Consider the following 19,670-nt stretch of genomic DNA (forward strand, 5'->3'; position numbering starts at 1 on the left):
TTTTGAACATTAATCAGAATTCAAGTGGCTGACAGGCAGTGATTATAGATCAGAGGGTAGCTTAATTCATTCTCATAGTACAATCAAAGCAAGACAGCTTCAAACTCAGTACACTACTGCAGCGATGACACAATTGAGATCAGAATTTGCTCATCCGCATTTTGAAGATTCATCGTATACCAAATCACAAACCAACTCGCCCGATACATCTCAGATTTCTCCCCCAAATTGCCATAAACCCAATTCGTCAACAGCAAAGCCAACGAAATTGGAAGCAGTAGCAGAGAACATCTCAATTCTCAAGTGTACAACGCATCCAGCTCGGCCCGGCCGGAGATCCTGGCGGCGACCTTGTTGGTGTCGACGCCGAGCTCCGCCGCCACGCGCCGCATGACCGCGAACTCCGAGGGCCTCGCGCCCGCTGGCCACGTCACCACCATGGTGGCCGCCTTGCCCCGGATCTCGCACTCGGCGAGCACCGCCGCGCCGAGCCCGTCCACCACGCTCCCCGGCACGCCCCTGGCCGCGCCCACGCCTCCTCGCGCGCGCGCCGCGCTTGTCTCCAGCTTCCCCTCCACGGGCTCGTCGGCAGCGAGCCGGCCCCTGTACGACGCGCTCCGGACAGCGTCCAGGACCAGCACCTCCCCCGGCTGGAGCTTGGAGACGAGGGCCTTGGCGGCGGCGCGCGCGCGGTGGGCGGGGACGGCGCCATGCGCGGCGGCGAGGAGCGTGCCGGAGGGGTGGTGGAGGTAGACGCGGATCGGCTGTGGGGCTGCAGGGGCAGGTCGGGGAGGAGGAGGGAGGCGTGGAGCGGGGGCGGGGAGGCGAGGAGCGCGAGGGAGGTGGGGGAGATGAGGACGATGAGGAGGCGCGGGGCGGGCGGGCTGGGGCTGGGGGAGACGACGAGGATGGGGGTGGGCTGCGGTGGCGGCGCGGCGAAGTTGTCGAGGTAGTCGGGGGAGAAGCGGGACGGCGGCGGAACGTCGGTGACGACGTCCTCCGTGGCGCCGGCTCGATCGGCGGTGCTGGCGGCGGCGGGCCTCTTTGACGGAGTTACTGTGAATATTTTTTTTTCTTTTTTCTTGGTTGGGTCTGAGTCTTTCAAAGGCTCTATTTGAATCCATGAGTTAGAGTTAGGTCTAAATTGGGATCGTGTCGGCGTAGACCGCGTCGGCGTAGACCGCGTCGGCGTAGGTTATACACGGAATACGCACAAAAAAACCTGCCACTCGCGATGAACACCCGTTTGCTAGCCGCCCACCATGCAAAACGCGGCCAAATAAACTGCGCAGAGCAAAATCGCAGAAGCGGGCCGGGAGCCGCGTTGCGCTTATCACCGTCACGCTCATCCTACTCGCGGTCCCAAATAGAACCTTAAATTAGGTTAGATTGAGCTCATCTAACTCAAAAATATCCAAACAAGTAGGCTAGATTGGGTTGGGTTACATGCATCTAAAGTCATGTACAACTTATTGACAGCTTGTTGTCTATAAGTGTCTAAAACACTGCACCCAGCTAACAAAATAAACAACTCGTACATTGGTCGGTCTATTAGGTTATCTCTTTACTATTTAATACATGTATTTGCGCATAAATCTTTGATAATCAAGTGTAACTTTGATCTTTGCATCCTCTATTGTTGCTTGATTGAGAGATGAAATAATGTATACTGTTTGGTTTGTTTGTGCAAATTTTTACATGTGAGGCATAAATTAAAAATTTATGAAATATTCCCTTCATCTAGTTTTGATAGATATATTTTCATATGGTACAATAATCAAGAGCACCGTGTGCTTATCAATCTAATAAATACAATATAGACTTTTTGTTGGTCCTTCAATGTTTTAACTGAGAAATTCTCGTTACTAGTATTATTTATTGCCACATCCTATACCAATAGCAAATATATCTATTATTTTTGAATATTTGAGTTTTTAAAATATATCTATTAAAACTGGATGGAGGGAGTACATGAAAAAAAAATTCAATTGTTCCTGTAGCCTTTTTATCTCTTCCCGTCTCTATCTTGGAGTCTTGTGGCTCTAGTATCTCCTCCCGTCTCTGTCCTCTCTCTCGGTTCTCCTCCAGGTCCGTTGCTTCTCAGCACTCAGCGTGAAGCACAGGCAGCGGCGGCGGCCAGCACCGACGCTGTAACATCCGCCCAATTTGACACCGTTTAGGCAAGTCGCCGGTCATCAACCATTAAATTCGAGCTACCACAATTCCATCAACCGACATGATATTCACATAAAATAACATCAAATCTGATAATCTCGGTACATGCTTGCCAAGTGTGAAATGATCACCGGGGTGTCCGACCCTAGAGGGGGAGGGGGTGAATAGGGTTGCTAATTCGCTTTCTAACCTAGAGCTCAAACTACTTGCATAAGATAAACCTAACACGTCCTACACATGCTAGTTATGACTAAGATTTATCTATACTACTCTCTACTTATCCCAAAAGACTTGCAACCTATGGTCAATCCTAATCAAACTAACTAGGAAAGTGAAGGCACACAAGATAGAGTAAATGTGGAAACGTAATACGGTAAGTAAAGAGGTAAGGGCAAGAGGGATGCAATCTCCCGAGTAGACACGGTCATGTAACGTGGTTCGGCTCAAACGCCTACGTCCACGGGACACCGAGGCTCTTCCGATCACCGTCTTGCACTAGGCCACCAAGGCACACCGGCAAGCAAAGGCAAGTGCCCACAAGACACCGAGTCTCGTGCACCGCCACCGTCTCTCTCGGTCACCCGGCCGAAATCCAATACGGAGCTTCTCCACCAAGGAGGGGGTCTCTTCTTCCCCCGTACAAAGTGTCGGCACCGCTCCACACCAAGTCGGAGGGTCGTCGACGGGAATGCTTTGCTTGCCTCGGCAAGACTTCTCTTAAGCTAGCTCTCTCAAGAACTAAGCCTATACAAGTGCACAAAGCACTCTCTCAAAGCTTCTAACAAGCTAGATATGACACTAAGGTTTGCTAGGATGGTTGGAGATGATCATTTGCTTGGGCAACACTTCCTTCAACCTTTTTGGCGTCCAACCATATGCAGCAACCGGCCTTGGGGGGTATTTATAGCCCACACACCCCAAAAGAGCCGTTGGGAAAGGCTGACAGAATTCCTGAACACCTGTTGATCCGACGCTCCAGTTTTGTCATCACCGGTTCAACCGGTGAATGCTTTTTCCCAGCTAATAGCCGTTACTGCTCCAACGGCTACTTGATCAATTGTACCGATGCTCTTGAAATCATCATCGGTTTAACCGGTGAGTGCAAGTTCAGAAACCCCTGAAAAATGGAGTCTCTGGACAACTGCACCGACGCTCAATTTGAGCATCGCCGGTCTAACCGGTGCTGAACCCTAACCTTAGCTTCTGGATCCGTTGCACCGATGATACATCTTTTCCCATCATCGGTTCATCCGGTGCACTCTGTTGACTTGGTCTCTACTGAGCCCATTGCACCGGTGAGTGTAATTTGCCTCACGTCGGTTTAACCGGTGAGTGCAAATTACCTCTGTCTTGGTCCTTTCGACCTGATTTCTTCGGGGTTTTGTATCTTTTCATCCCTTGGACCTATAAGCCTGATAATGATCATCTTAACACATATATTAGTCCAAGTGTTGTGTGTGTCATCAATCGCCAAAACATTATATTGAAATATGGCATGAGAGGTCATTTTCGCTACAACGTGTCCAGGATTGAGCGCACGTACCGTTTACAAGGGTATATCACCAAAAGAACATATAGAGCAATTTTAAGCGTAAAGGAGTACCACAATTAAATTATTACAAGTTCGACATAGGAGGGTCCAAATCTGAAAATAAAAGGTTCAACAATCTAATTCAAGTTTGGTTCAAATGAAAGAGACATGAATAATAAAGTTTAGTATTTGCCATGATCTCTCAAGAACCCATCTTGCAGCGGAAACAATAATCATAACAAAAGTAACGACGTCTTGCTTAAGGGCGCCATCACCACCACAAGGACCTACTCCTCCCCCACACTAGGATCGGCTTGGTAGAAGTGGCCAAAAACAAACTCCGGCTCACCTACAACTGTTTAGAAAGCAACATGAATACAAAAGGTACTCGCAAGTCTTACGCAAAATAAATAAACAAGGATCATGCAAGAGACTCAAACAGAGGCTTTAAGGTTAAGTGATTATTGCGCAAGTATGAGCTCTCTAACCAACGTCTAGCTCTTTAGTAAAATTATTTATTCTTGCCCAATCCACAGCTCAAATTTTAATTGACTAAGATTAAACCAAGTAATTGATAATAAAATACCGTGAAACATATACTACCATAAACGATACTTGCTACGAAGAATTTGACGAACAAAGAGCTTGCTCATAACCGAGAGCGCGGCAATTCGAATTGATTTAAACCTTACAAGGGTGTACTACTTTACCCACACAACGCAAGAACCATGCGGCTCACTCAACTGATCACATTGGATGAAGGGGTACTCGCGACAACCTTTTCCAACAAGGCTCAACCCTTGAACATCAGGCCTAGCTTACGCGGAGAGTCACCTAGGTCCATCGGGGACATACCTAAGCCTCTCTATATAGCACCCTTGGCCACGTATCTAGGACCGTGCATCAAAGATCAAGTCTAGAAGGTATTTGGCTCATCCTTTCCATTATTTCGGATATGTGGTAGCATGATAAGTTGCTCAAAACCGATGGCATCCACGGACAATCCTTAAACGATTCGAGCGGACTATGCCTCTGAGACTCCTTTCTCTACGCCCTAACATTCCGCCCAAATCACGAAACCAATCTTTCAACAAAAACAACCTTTCCAACATATCCAAAACCAAACATGTGCGATCAAAGATAACCAAGTGGGTGTAGTGTGTGCCTAATCCAAGAATTCGTTACAAGTTGTAGATCATCTCTAAGCATAGCTAAGCATCTAGTCAAAAATTAATTAGGTAATCATACTATTGTGCAACAAGAATATGGATAAACAAATCAAGAAAGGGCAATGCATAAAAGTAGTTACAAGAATGCAATAGATAACATATTGTATATATATATATATATAACCCATAAATACCCGATGAGATAACTAAATTGCATCAATTTAAATAGGTGCAAGGGATCATGCTTAGCTGCTTGCTTGGTTTTCTTCCGGGTCAACAACAAACTCCACACCGGGCTCGGTTTCAACGACTTCGACGGGCTCGGTGGGTTCGTTCTCGGATGACTCGATCACTATAATGCACGAATGAGATGTATGCATTAGTATGATGCGGTGACATAAAAATGACATGCTATGAGTGAACATGGATGAAATACTATGCAAAGGCACACAACGTAACACATGTCATCAAAACAATCAACACCAATGCATAATGACCACCAAAGCTAAGATAAGAATTAAGAAACACCACTTAAACAGAAAGCATAAATCATAAATTAAATTGAGTATGCAGAGAACATTACAAGTAAGCTATGAAACTTGGATTTGCAGCAAAAAATATTTTTTTGGAATTAACCATAAATATATCAATTTTTAGTCACTCTAAACAAGATAAATCAAAAAAGACTTGCAAACTTAATTGAACAAATCTAAGAAAATTACACAGATACTAGGCATGAATACAAAGCTAACAAAAGTATTTTCAGCATTTTATCACTTTCTAGTAAAAATTTATACATTAAACTATTTTCAGATAGAGCATACGAAATCACACTAAAACCTTAACAACCAGCAAGGAAACATATGAGCAAGATGCACCACTGGAAACTACACTTCAAAAGGAGTCTAGAATAATTTGGTTTGGTATTTGTGTAGCAATACACAAATTACCAAGTATTTAACTCACTTTTACAACATTAAAGCACAAGTAAATCTACAGGATAATAACATGCAAACCAACAATTTTACTGAGTAGATCTAAGCAAGAGGAAACTAACGAAACAAGTTTCATATTTTTCGGATCTATATTTTTTATTATGATTTTTACAAATTCAAACACACACAAGTACAACAAGCATTTGCTATTAGCTTTCACTGTTCATCTTCTTCTGTAGGTCATAAGCAGACACACGCACGCACAGAGATGAGGGCCGATCAGCAGTGCTTTAGTGCAACGGCACAAGGAGAGGAGCACTAGGATCATAGGCATGCGCACAAGGGAGCATCCAGTTCATGCCATCTCACCCTCAGTGGCTTGGGAGCGGAGGGAGCAGCAGCAATGGCAGAGGAGCAGTGGCGTCGTGGAGGAAAACTTGCCGCCAGATGACCTACACGGTGAAGGATGGAGGGGGCAAAAGAGGTGAAATCGATGCGCGAGTTCAAGGGGAAGGTCCACCTACAAGGAATGGAAGGGAGGCTCAGCAGGCGTGAAGAATTTTGCCCGCAACCCGTTGAGCTGCTGCAGCCAGCAATGGGGGGTGGTGGTGGCTGCAACGGAGGATTGGGGGAAAATGGCTAGGGTCGGGCCGAGCTTGTATTTAAAGGGAGGAGGAGTGGGCGGCCGGATGCGGCGCCCCGGCAGGCCGCGGACACGCTGGCCCAGCCAGCGGACATCGGCGTGGCGCCGCCGCCCCTGCTAGCCAATCCATGGATGAGCAGGCACGGGAAAGGCGGGTGGAGGGGATGAAAGGTGGGCCTGGGGCGAAGGAGAAAGGTTAAACAACAGTTCGAGTTCAAAAATTTAAAACAGGTCGTTCCCGGGTCTAAAATTCATGAAATTTTTACTGGAGCAAGATAAAATCACCAAGATCATTTTGCAACAAGAATCATAAACCTGCATGTCGGGTACATTCTCTACCGATCATAACTTTACTACTCTTGCTGAACTTCCGGAGGGCGCACCAATCATGTCGGGTACATTCTCTATCGATCATAAACCTACAATCATATTGTTTGATTCTGGTGCAACCCATAGCTTTATCAGTGATAAATTTGGGGCAAGACTGGGATTGAATTCAAATCCTACTAAGGCACCATATCTGATCACCACACCTGGTGGTAAAATAACTTCCAATCAAATTCTTAGATATGTGCCAATCCAATTGGGTAGCAAGTTGATTAAAACAGACTTGATTTCTTTAAGTTTAGAAGGTATGGATGTTATCTTGGGTATGGACTGGATAACCAAACATAGAGTGCTGTTAGATATCTCTTCCCGAGCTATTGAGATTGATTCACCATCTCAAGGAGCTACTACCCTTTATCTTCCACTCCAAGAGTACACCACTCCTTGTACTTTGGCCTTGAAAGATATCAAACTTGAAGACATTCTAGTAGTGTGCGAGTATGCGGACATCTTTCCGGATGACTTGCCCGGACTACCTCCTGATAGAGATATTGAGTTTGTGATTGAGTTACAGCCAGGCACAGCTCCTATCTCTAAAAGACCCTACCGGATGCCACCAAATGAGTTAGCAGAATTGAAGATTCAGCTTCAAGACCTTCTGGACAAAGGTTACATTAGCCGAAGTGCTTCACCATGGGGTTGCCCAGCCCTATTCGTGAAGAAAAAGGATGACAGTTTGAGGTTATGCGTGGATTATAGACCTCTCAATGCGGTGACAATCAAGAACAAGTATCCTCTTCCCTGCATTGACATCTTATTTGATCAGTTAGCCGGAGCTAAGGTTTTCTCCAAGATCGATCTCCATTCTGGTTTTCATCAAATTAAAATCAGGCCATGTGACATACCAAAGACGGCTTTCTCTACCAGATATGGACTCTATGAGTATCTGGTGATGTCTTTTGGCCTTACTTATGCACCGGCTTATTTCATGTACTTGATGAATTCGGTGTTCATGCCAGAGCTAGACAAGTTTGTCATTGTAGACAGAGGAAGATCATGCTAATCACTTGCGAGTTGTTCTACAACAACTACGGGATCATCGCTTATATGCTAAGTTCTCAAAGTGTGAATTTTGGTTGGATAGTGTAAAATTTTTGGGCCATACTATCTCCAGTGAAGGCATATCTGTTGATCCGAGCAAAGTTCAAGAAGTAATGGATTGGAAGCCTCCTACTTCAGTTCATCAGATTAGAAGTTTCCTTGGTTTAGCCGGTTATTATCGCCGTTTCATTCCGGACTTCTCCAGAATAGCTAAACCAATGACGGAATTATTGAAGAAGGGAGTTAAATTTGTTTGGAATGACAAGTGCGAAGAAGCATTCCATACTCTTCGAGCGCAATTAACCACTGCCCCAGTGCTGGCTCAACCAGATAATACCAAGCCATTTGATGTGTATTGCGATGCTTCTGGCACTGGACTCGGATGTGTACTTATGCAAGACAATCGGGTAACTGCTTATGCATCATGAGCACTTCGAAATCATGAGAAGAATTACCCCACTCATGATCTTGAGTTAGCAGCAGTTGTGCATGCTCTCAAGATATGGAGACATCATCTTATGGGCACCCATTGCAACATCTACACCGACCATAAGAGTCTCAAGTATATCTTCACACAAGCTGATTTGAATATGAGGCAAAGATGATGGCTAGAGCTCATTAAAGACTATGATATTGATGTACATTATCATCCTGGCAAAGCAAATGTGGTTGCGGATGCACTCAGCCATAAGTCACATTGTCATTGCTTAGAAGCAGAATCCTACAATGAGACGTTATGCAATGAAATGAGAAAACTAGATCTAGAGATGGTTCCGCAAGGAAGCTTGAATCACATAGCTATCAAGCCTATGATTCAAGATAATATTATCTCGGCACAACTACGTGATAAAGGCGTCAAGATCATTAAACAAGAGTTAGCTCGAGGCAAAGAAAAGTACAAGTGCTTTCGGATGGATCACAAAGGAGTTTTATGGTTCGACAATCGCATTGTTGTTCCTAAGGACCATCATCTCCGAAGGCAAATTCTTGGTGAAGCACATCTCTCAAAGTTCTCCATTCATCCCGGAAGTACTAAGATGTATCAAGATCTCAGGCAGAATTATTGGTGTACCAGAATGTAAAGGGAGATAGTCAAGTATGTTTCTGAGTGTGATGTCTGCCAAAGAATTAAAGCCAGTCATCTCAAGGTAGCAGGTACACTTCAACCACTGTCGATCCCATCCTGGAAATGGGAGGACATCAGTATTGACTTCATTGTTGGCTTACCCAACACATCCTAGAAGCATGATTCAATATGGGTGATCATTGATAGATTGACAAAGACTGTCCATTTTCTTCCAGTGCATACTACCTATTCCGCTAAAAAGTATGCAAAAATCTATCTTGATCAAGTAGTTCGTCTCCATGGTGTACCCAGGACAATCATATCTGATTTTTGATTACAATTTGTTGCACGTTTCTGGGAGCAATTACAAGACTCTCTTGGAACTAAGTTGATTCGTAGCTCTGCATATCATCCTCAAATGGATGGACAAACCGAAAGGGTAAACCAAATCCTTGAGGATATGCTTAGAGCATGTGTCATCCAATATGACAAGAACTGGAATAAATGTTTAGCCTTAGCAGAATTTTCCTACAATAACAGTTATCAGTCCAGTTCGAAGATGGCACCATTCGAAGCATTATATGGTCGAAGATGTCGGACTCCATTGAGTTGGTCACAAACCGGAGAACGCAAAATCTTTGGACCCGACTTAGTAACTGAAGCGGAGAACAAGGTGAAAACTATCCAAGCAAATCTCAAGGCAGCTCAATCTCGTCAGAAAAGCTATGCAGATATGAGGAGAAAGCCATTGCAATTCGAAGTTGGGGATCACGTATATTTGCGGGTATCTCCAACTAAAGGTGTTCAACGGTTCGACATAAAAGGAAAGTTAGCACCACGTTACATTGGACCCTTTGAGATCCTTGAAATTTGTGGACAAGTGGCTTACCGAATTCGGCTTCCTTCTCGGTTAACCGCTGTCCATGATGTCTTCCACATCTCTCAGCTCAAGAAATGTGTTAGAGTCCCTGAGGAGATTGTTGAACAACAAGACATGGAAATAGAGTCAGATCTATCATATGTGGAACATCCAATGAAAATCCTCGACACTAAGGAAAGAAGTACCAGAAGGGCAAATGTTAAAATGTACAAGATCCTTTGGAACAATCACATCGAGGAAGAAGCTACCTGGGAAACAGAGCACTATCTTCAACAAAACTTTCCGACTTCCTTAGAACGAATCCAGGTACCTAACATCCCAGTCCACTTCTACTCTGGAATCTCAGGACGAGATTCTTTTTAGGGGGGAAGGCTGTGACACTTCAGGTGTCTAGCTATTAGAACATAAGGTTATGTGTGCATTTTGTGTGCTTATCCTTGTTTGATAGTTAAAAATTTTCAGTGCAAATTAAGGGCATATGTGTAATTATGTAAAATTACTAGCCCCTTTTTACAAAAAGTTTTAATTTAGGGAGTATTTTCAAATTGGTGAAGGGCTTTCTTGCAAATATGCTAGTAATCATTACTTGGCAGCTTTATTGCATTTTAGCACAAATTTGGTGTGAATTTGCAATCAAAAAGTACTTTTTCCTTATTAAATAGAGTTCTTTTAAAGTTTTGAAAATATTTCAAAATCCTTTGATCTAGTGAAAATTTGTACAACATGAAAGTTGTAGATATTGAAAAACTGAACAACTTTTATTTTGGGCACTTTCTCATTTGAGCCGTAGATCAACGACAAATTTTAGTTTACAGATAGCCCCCTAAATTTTTTCTGGTTTTGCAAAATAGTCCTCAGCTACCCTTCTTCAACCTCCCGACCTGCCGGAGCTGTGCAGGCGCCGCCGCCACGGGTTTCCCCGCCCATCGACCGGCCGCGCCGCCGATTGGAGCGCCGCTAAGCCTCCCCGCACTCTCCATGATCCACTTCCCTCCTTGCTGGCATCTCCCTCCCCTCGCCACGCCGCGCTGCCGAGCCGCTGCCCCTGCTTCTTGATTCTGGTGAGCGCTCCGCCTTCCAGCTTCTCCAAGCGTCACGCATGAAGTTCCACAACCCCTCCACCGCCTCTTGCTGGCCTACCACCCTTGCGCCACGCCACCCAGCAAGCTCCCCTGTGCGCCACCCCGCCGGCCGCCGTGGAGAAGACAACGCCGTTGTCAATTCGCCTTTCTTTCCTGATGAGCTCAATCCCTAGTCTTCACTGATGCTCATCCCCTTCGCCTTGGCCTATAAAAGACCAGGCCGAGCCTCATCGACCGGCCAAACCCCGCCGTAACCCTATCCCAACTACGGCGAACTCGATCAACCATCAGCCCGCCGCCATAGAACCTCTCTAGCTACCACAACACCACTGTGAGCTTCACCCTACTCCTGTGAAGCTAACCTGCCCGTTAGTCCACTTTTTTCTTCACCAGAACGACCTCACCGCCGTTCACCCTCGCCGCCGTACCCTGCTTCCCGCCGACAAGTTTCTTCCGGTTGCCCCACGCCCATCCAAACCTACCCAGAGGTTCGCCTCAACCCCCTTTACCTCCCCGGCCCCTCGAACCTCGCTGCTGGCGACGAGCCTTGCCGAAATATGCGGTCAAACCCCTTCCCCAGCTCTGACCCCGGCCAGGGACTCGATTGCAAGGATTGCAATCTTTGCCGATGTCCTTTCTGCAAAAAGACCTTTATCTTTTTCTTTTGCAGTGAACTTCAAAAATTCCTTGAAAAATGTAGAAAAATATGAAATTAATTTTGTTTTGCTCCTTGTAAATAACTCTACAGCTTTATGCTATTGGTTTGAGTTGGACTCCTTTGTAACTAAATCTAAAAATAGAATTAGCTAATAGCACTTTTTGTTTGTATTTAATGTTCCACAATTATTTTTCTTTCTTTCTTGTGAACTTGAACTTTTATTTTCAAAATCTTCTTCCTTTATTTTAAATTATGCCTATAAGGAATTATTTACATAATTTCTTATGGATTGTTTTCAAAACCTTATTCTTATTATTTTATGGAGTTTCACCCTTTTTACTCTATAGTGAAGGAAAGCTACACTCAAGCACCTCACTATATTTTCAACTTTTGCATTTCATATAGAAGTCACCCCGCTAGCAGACGGCACTTACGAGCTCACCTAGGAGCCAGACGGGGATTTTTCTTCTGAATCTCAGGCCAACGTGGTCGATTTAACTGAAGCCCCGAACTTTGGTTCGGAAGAGCCAAGTATTACTGACCCTACAGACACCTCTACAGGCAAGCCCCGGAGTATAATCCTATTATTTCAAATTATGCAACTTATGGTTATATTTTACTTGTGCATTTAAGTTATTGGAGTTGACTGAAAACCCTAGTTGCATAATCTTAGGTACCTACTATTTGAACACTAGAATTGAGTCCGAGTTAGCTGCTTTGCTAATAGGACCGGTAAAAGTCGGGTGATTGCCTGTCACTCGCGAGCTTATAGGAGTTGATTGCTTACCTTCTGCAATCACTATAAGGATCATGGGCGGATTTGTTGAAGTCCGTCTGTGTTGATGAACTTGATAAGGCCGCAGTGTGTGGTAGCGGCGGTTAAGCGTTTGAAAGTACTAGCCACATGCTGTAAATATGGTACGCGGCAAGTCTAGTAACTGATCGGCCCGACAAATGGACATACCGCACACTCTCTCGTAGAGATAGGAAGTTGAAATGAAAGATAAATTATGTTGCAACAACTACGACTGCAGAGAGGGTCGGGCTCGCTGTAATCGGGGAGAGTGGCACTGCTCCATGAACCGGAATGAGAAGCCAACGGTTGCTTGGGAGTGACTCAATACTGCTCCAAGCGTGTGTGTTAGGTTTACCCTTGCAAGGTTGGAAATTCGATTCAGAATCGTCCGTTTCTCGCGGAAATTGAGACTGCTTGATCCCTTTGCCACATAGAGTAAGACGTGAAACTTTGGCAATACTTAACCTTGTTGTATGCAAATATTCTCTACCATGTTTGTTTAGATAGATGCTTACCTAGAATGGTTAATGCAACTAGAATCTAAAAACTAAAATTTGACCTTAAGGATCTACTCTTTGTTGCTTTTTAGAAAAAGAAACTCCAGAGCCTTCACAAACCTTTCATGTCTAGTTAAAGGGCTATGTTATACCCTTAGACGGGCCAGTCTTGCTGAGTATTAGTATACTCAGACTTGCTTTTGATAATGTTTTAAGGAATGCTTTCCGATGACCAATACATTAGTTCCACTTGGCCTAGTGGTTTACCTGCTGGCTGGACGATGGAATGGGAACCATCCACCAGCCATGGTTCTGATGAATGATGTCATGTTCGGGCTTACCATGACATCACCCCTACGACGTCTGTACATAGTCGTGTTTTACTTTCCGCTGCAGAACTCTTTTCTTATAGTTGGTTTCTGTGAAAACCTTTCCTTTGGAATAAAACTATAAAAGCTAAAGCTTCGGCTTGCTAGCTTCGAAACTTTGATGTAATTATACTCCTTATCTATTTGATGTAAAATATTGTGGAATTGTTGTATCTCTGGCCCACCTTCGTGCGGGATGTGTATGTCTGTTACGATCCGATATAAATTGGCTATATCGGGATTCTACCCGAAGGACCAATAATTATACTGGTTGAGGTGCGTTTAGGTGTTTAGTGCATTAAAACTGGTATAATCCAAAGTGGTTCTGCTACACTTCGTTTGCCTTATATCCCACAGTCTGTGAGGTAGTTCACAGGTGGTGACAACCCTGTTGGTCCTTAGTAGCCCTCCACGTTCGGATATAGCGTAGAGCCGTTGGCCGGAGTCTCCTGACCATTTCAGGGGTAAGCTGGTGCCCGAAGCGAGTATCTAGCCCAAGAGATCGACCTTAACTCATCTTTAGTACTACCTCAGGAATCCTCTCTATCCCCGCCATTTATCTTTGTGTGTCCTTGGACCAATTTAGTAAGAAGTTGGTGCACACACGTTCCCTGTGGATACGATACCCTTGAATACTCACGGGTGAAAGCTACAACGGTATCTGTATGCTTGCGGATTTATTTGCATCGTTAAAATACCCAACACTTACATGGATCAATGGAAGGTTTGACTGCATAGTGAAGACACAAAAGGTCATTGAAGTTGATTGGGGACCAAGTGCAAGTGTTTCTAACGTCCTCCACCAGGCTACCAATCACTTTTGGTGCAAGGAATTAAAGAGTCCAAGTCCAACACGTTTGGATTCGGACTGCAGAAAAACAATGACTTGTGATGGACGCCACGGTCGCATACGGAATCGGATTGGGCTGTTCAAGTACTTCGTGGAAAGCTTATCAAGTGTACTTTCCAATGGATTCGACCTCACATCCATATCTGTTCGGAGTCGGCCACAATCATCTATTTTATACCAAGATGTTTTCTGCCCATGATGCTGTGTCATCTTATTTTGTCCCAATGGGTCATATATCAAGTTGAGTCCATTATGGACGCATCCTAGGATTGGAGGATGACCCCAGCACCCCTGTGGTCATCCTCCCACTTTTTTAACCCTTTAGCAACCGCCAAGAACACTTGGGTTTTGTTTTCGTTGAGTTAGCCATTGCTATGGCCTTTCAGCGTGCTTTTTGGTCCAACCGCCCATCTGATTGTTTTCGGAACCCCACCATATTGTGATTTAGATTGAGTTCATCAATTCTATCTAGCAATCAAGTGCTTGTTCTACTTGCTGTTGCTGGTTCTCGATTGCTTGCAGGACAAGTGCCTGACAGAGGTACATCCGAGGACCTCCCAGCCGAGTAGTTATCTCTCGACTGAGTACCTACTCGGCCAGGACCACTCTGCACGACTACCTGGCGGACAAGCACTCGGCTGGACGTTGGAAGGTTCCACCGAGGATCAGGATCAAGGCGCGGATATGAATTCCGGATATCTAGGGATCTCAACCGACCTGATTCCATGTAACCTCCCTTACTTGTAACCCATGGCACCTGGCCTATAAAGGCACCATGAGGAGACCCATAGAATGCATCTCATTAACCCATCTCTCATCATCAAGCTCATACAATACACACAACGTAGGACGTAGGGTATTACGCTCCCGAGCGGCCCGAACCTGTCTAAATCCTAGTGTCATCTCGCAACCATCTAGTTCTTGGCTCCGTAATCCCCCCTTCACCTACAAATGTACCGCTGGGCATACCCCTGGCGGACTTGCCGGATAAGCAATCCGACAGTTGGCGTGCCAGGTAGGGGAGATTTCTCAGGAGTACTTACAGCGAGCTCGATGGCATCAAGATCCGGCGTCTTCTTCTCCACAAATGTCAGCATCCAGATGGAGGCCGCCGCCGGATTTGCCTTCACCTTCGATAGTTTCCCGAAAACTACGGTTCCCCAGAACCCACCCACCAGCCCCTCGATCACCGAGAGCGGCAATTCTACAAGCGTCAGATCCAATCTGATGGCACAGAGCTCCATTGTTCATTGGGTTTCCGAACTCGACATCAACGATCCTCCGATCGTTCGCCCCAGGGCAACGCGTCGTCCCTTTATCTCCAATACCGATCTAATCTCCGGAATAGATCGCGTTACCAAATCCCTTGCCGAGTGCATTCAACTCGGCGAGAGCATGCTGGGTCATCCAGGTGACTCGATTGTCGTGCCATATGGGCTCGGCAACAACTCTGCGGTCTACTCTGATCAGGTCCTAGTATGCATGGGCAACCTGCGCATTATCGAGCTGGACCAGTCCAACTCGGAGCAGATCCAATCTGATCCGCCCTCATCTCCTGAGGCTGGATATCAGGTTGCTGTCTTCACCCTCCCGCTCAACCGCAGCAACCCCGATGGCCGGCATCAGATTTTGGTCGTCTCGCTGGACTTTGAGTCCGTCACTGATGAGAACGACCAACAGCGGGCGCAGCGTCTTCACCGCAACGCCCTTTGTGCTGATCGTCAGGCCAACGAGGATGTCATCCTGCAAGCCGAAGAAGATCTCAAAAACGCTGAGCGTCGCAACCCCGGGTTGGACGGAGGCGTCCATCTCCACCGAGGCCCAGGAACCTCAAAAACGGGTTCGTCCAGGACTACGACGACCATCAAGTCTTTGCCACACCATCCGCCAACATGGCCGCCGTCCTTCAAGTATTCGAAGGTCTCCCCCAAACCCTTGAGATTGAAAAAGTCCGTGCTCGTCTCCACATTGCAGCAACCCAGGCTTAGGGCCTAATGAGGGAGTACTCCAACTACCGGGCGCAATCAAGCTCCAACCGCTCGGTACGCCCCCATCGCCGCGATGAGGAGGTTGACCAGCCGAATCTCCGTGACTGCCTCGGCCGCCACGATCTTCGACCTTGCATCGACAACCGTCATCGCGAACGGGACAACGCCGAGCGGGAATGACATCACCGCTACGACGAGGAGCATGGTGCACCTAGCGCCAACCGTGACAACCGTGATCGTCGACCCCGCGACAATGACTACAACCCGGCGGATGACCTCGACAGCTTCTCCGCCTTCTCCGACAGGTTGCGAGCCATCCAGTGGCCTGCGAACTTCAAGCCGGTCGGCATCGAGAAGTTCGATGGCAAATCCCACCCCAAGACGTGGCTGCGCACCTACGCAATTGCCGTTCGAGCTGTGAATGGCAACAACGACATCATGGCGTCGTACTTCCCGGTGATGATGATCCGCCAAGCACAGAACTGGCTCGAATCCCTTCCTGCCGGCTCAATCAACTGCTGGTAGGACCTCTGTACCGCCTTCGTCCAATACTACCAGGCAGCCTGCCCGAGCCCCAAAACCAGATGGTATCTGGGCAGCGTCACGCAGCGTCCCTCCGAGTCCTTGCGTGACTACATCGAAGGTACTTTGCTAACTGTAACACAATTACGGAAGTTGATGACAGGGATGTGATCTACCACTTCCACCAAGGCCTCCATAGCATCGAGCTATGGAGGAAGATGTTTGAAAGCATTCCCAAGACTGTCTCTGACATGACGACCTTCGTCAACAAGCATGCCGAGCGTGCACACCACCGTCACAAGGACGGCCGCGATCCCCTCGATCGTCCTCGCCAAAGGGACAACGACTAGGCTCGTCCAGCTGGAGATCGTCCTCCATGACACTGCAAGAACCGCGGCCACGATGAGTCGTCCAAGGCTCGCAGCGCAAGAGCGGCCCCGACAACACCATCGCCGTCGCCGATCGGCCCCAGCAGTGCACCTCCCTCGACCAGGAGGAGCTCGACAGGCTCCTCGACGCCAAGTGCCCCTGGCACAAGGACGCCATCCACACGGCACGCGAGTGTCGCGCCCTCTCCAACAGTGTCGTCCCGGAGGAGCCCAAGCGTCCAAGGGTTGATGACCGTGAAAGGCCGGTGTTGACGGTCACTAACGACCAATTTAGACCATCAACTACTGCACAAAAAGGAACAAAAATGTGGAATAAATGCTAGAATAGATTTATTTACTAACGAATTCCACAGGTGATGTTCTAGAATGTGTGCAGGTGATTTCTAGCTGATGTTGTAGTACAATGGTGTGGTTTGATCCAAGACACGACGTTCCAGCGAATCAAGACACGACACATGTCATAATATGGAGTAGAGGGCCCACCAGAGCAAGAAACCGACATTATAAAAGCTAAAACCCGTGCCAATGTAACACCCTAGTTTAAATTTCAGTATTTAATAATAAATTTAATTGGCTTTATTTAATTTTCTAAGGTTTATATGCTTAGTCTTGCATTTAAATTAATTTTCTTTCATAAATAATTAAAATTTTCTAGGTTTAACTTGTTTGTGCATTCATACTGGTGCATAAGTTTTATTTGGTTGAGTGCATATGGTTTGAATTCAAATTTGATTTGAATTCAAATAGTTTGCGTTGAGTTTGAAAAAGAAAAAGAAATAGAAATCAGTAAAATAGGAAACACGTTTTCAGCCCAGCACACCCTAGCGGCCCAACCCGGCCTTCTTCTCTTTTCTTCGGCCGGCCCAGAACACCACCCCGCGGCCTAGCTTCCCGACCCCACCTGTCGGCGCATTCTTCATCCTTTCCTTTTTTCCTCCCCGCACCGGCGCTGCTCCATTTTGCCTGCGCCGTTCCCTCGCTGTCCAGTGGACCGCCCCGACCTTGCAGACCCACCGGCCAGCCTCCACGCACCCCGCCCCGCCTTCTAGAAGCTCCAGCCCGAGCTCGGATCACGTGGGGTGGTTGCACGCGATCCGCTTCCTCCGTGAGCGGATACGCCGTGATCTCTGCCGCGACCTTCCCGAGAACGGACACCTAGGATCAGCGGCCACCTCCTTAAAACGCACCCCCGCGGCCCCCCTGCACTCCACCTTCCTGTTCAACGCCGCCCCTAGCCCGAGATCCCGCGTCCCGCTCAGCTCCGCCGTGCAGAACCCTTGCGCCACCGTGCACTCGCCGTGCCAGCGCCTCCCAGCCACCGCAACCCACCCCAGGAGCACCGCCTCGACACCTGGAACCTCCCTGAGCCGGCCTTGCCCGACCCTAGCCCCTGCACGCGCCGGAATTACGCCAGAATCCGCCACCGCAGGTAAACTGGTTCCCGAGCAATTGCTCGTCACTGTTGATCGTCGGACCTCCCTGACCCTTGCTACTGCTTCGCAGCGACGCCACGCATCTACTCGTGCAGTCCAGATGCCCGGAGGTGCACGCCGTCATCCACATCCCCGAGCTCCGCTCGTGCGCCGCCGCCGGCCATCGACGTCAACCCCTCTGCTCGGCCACATCGCCCGTTTCCAAGCCCGGGTGAGCACCCCGTGGCCTCCTCCTTCTGTTGTACTAACTAGCCTAGCGCGTAGACCCCCACTTGTGTGAGAGCACCTCTGCCGGTGTCCGCCGTCGCAGCCCTGCCATGGCAGGACCACTGTAGAGCGGCACCACCTTGCTTGTGCCATGTTCTGGCTCTGCACGCCCACGTAGATGCTGCCCGACCACCTTGCGCCCAGAACTGACCCCTAGCACAGCCCAAACCTCACTCTCCGGCGAACTCCGTGGCCGCCGAGCCGTCCTCGCCGTCGAAACCTCTGCTCCGAACCCCGAGCCATCTCCCTGTTGCCGCAGGTGAGTCACACATGTCGTACATTTTCTTTTGCACCAAACCTCAGGCCAAAAGACCCTCTGTAGCGCCCATACCGCCTGCTCCGGCGAGCTCGCCGCCGCGGGAGCTTCTGCTCCGGCGAGCAGTGCCACCTCGCCCACGTCCTGTTGATCTCAAGCGACGGATCAAGATCCTACGGCGCACAGCAGCCCGCGCCGGAGTGAATCGGGAAAGAAAACGGTCAGCGCATGGCCTTTTGCTAAAGAGCCCTTTAGTTCCTTGGAAATGAACCCGCAGTCCATGACAGTGTAAAAATATTTCCATCCAGGCCCTGTTTTTAACACTTTAGCCCATGAACTTCTTGGATATAGAACCCGCAGTCCACCAGGCCGCCGCCCCTGGCTTTTTGCATGCTACCCCTTGGGTCTATACATTAATCATGTATAAGTCCCTTGTTTTTGCGCAGAAGCCTCTGAAAACTTAGTTTTTCTTGCAGAAAAGCCCCTAAACCTTGTTTTAAGCCTAGTTTTTGCGTTCTAGCTCCGTTTTAGGTGTTCTTTATGTCCACATGATTGTTGTAACGCGTAGAATAGTTCTAGCTCAGTTTTGTTTGCTGTTTTTATGTATTGTTGTACTATTTCTTAGCATTTGCCTTTGTTTGCATGTATGTGTATGTGCTGGACCTTGTTTTGGCGTTGCGATCGTGAGTAGACATTGATCCTTCGGAGGAGTACCGGGAGCCACCTTTTGTAGAGAC

At 47.4% G+C, this 19,670-nt stretch overlaps 1 pseudogene; it reads right to left on the reverse strand.

Annotated features, from left to right (window-relative positions):
- Nucleotides 1-57: 57 nt before the first annotated feature.
- LOC120648037 lies at nt 58-15,322 on the reverse strand (annotated as a pseudogene).
- Nucleotides 15,323-19,670: the final 4,348 nt, after the last annotated feature.

Source organism: Panicum virgatum, chromosome 9K, assembly GCF_016808335.1.
Source record: "Panicum virgatum strain AP13 chromosome 9K, P.virgatum_v5, whole genome shotgun sequence".
Classification (NCBI taxonomy): domain Eukaryota; kingdom Viridiplantae; phylum Streptophyta; class Magnoliopsida; order Poales; family Poaceae; genus Panicum; species Panicum virgatum.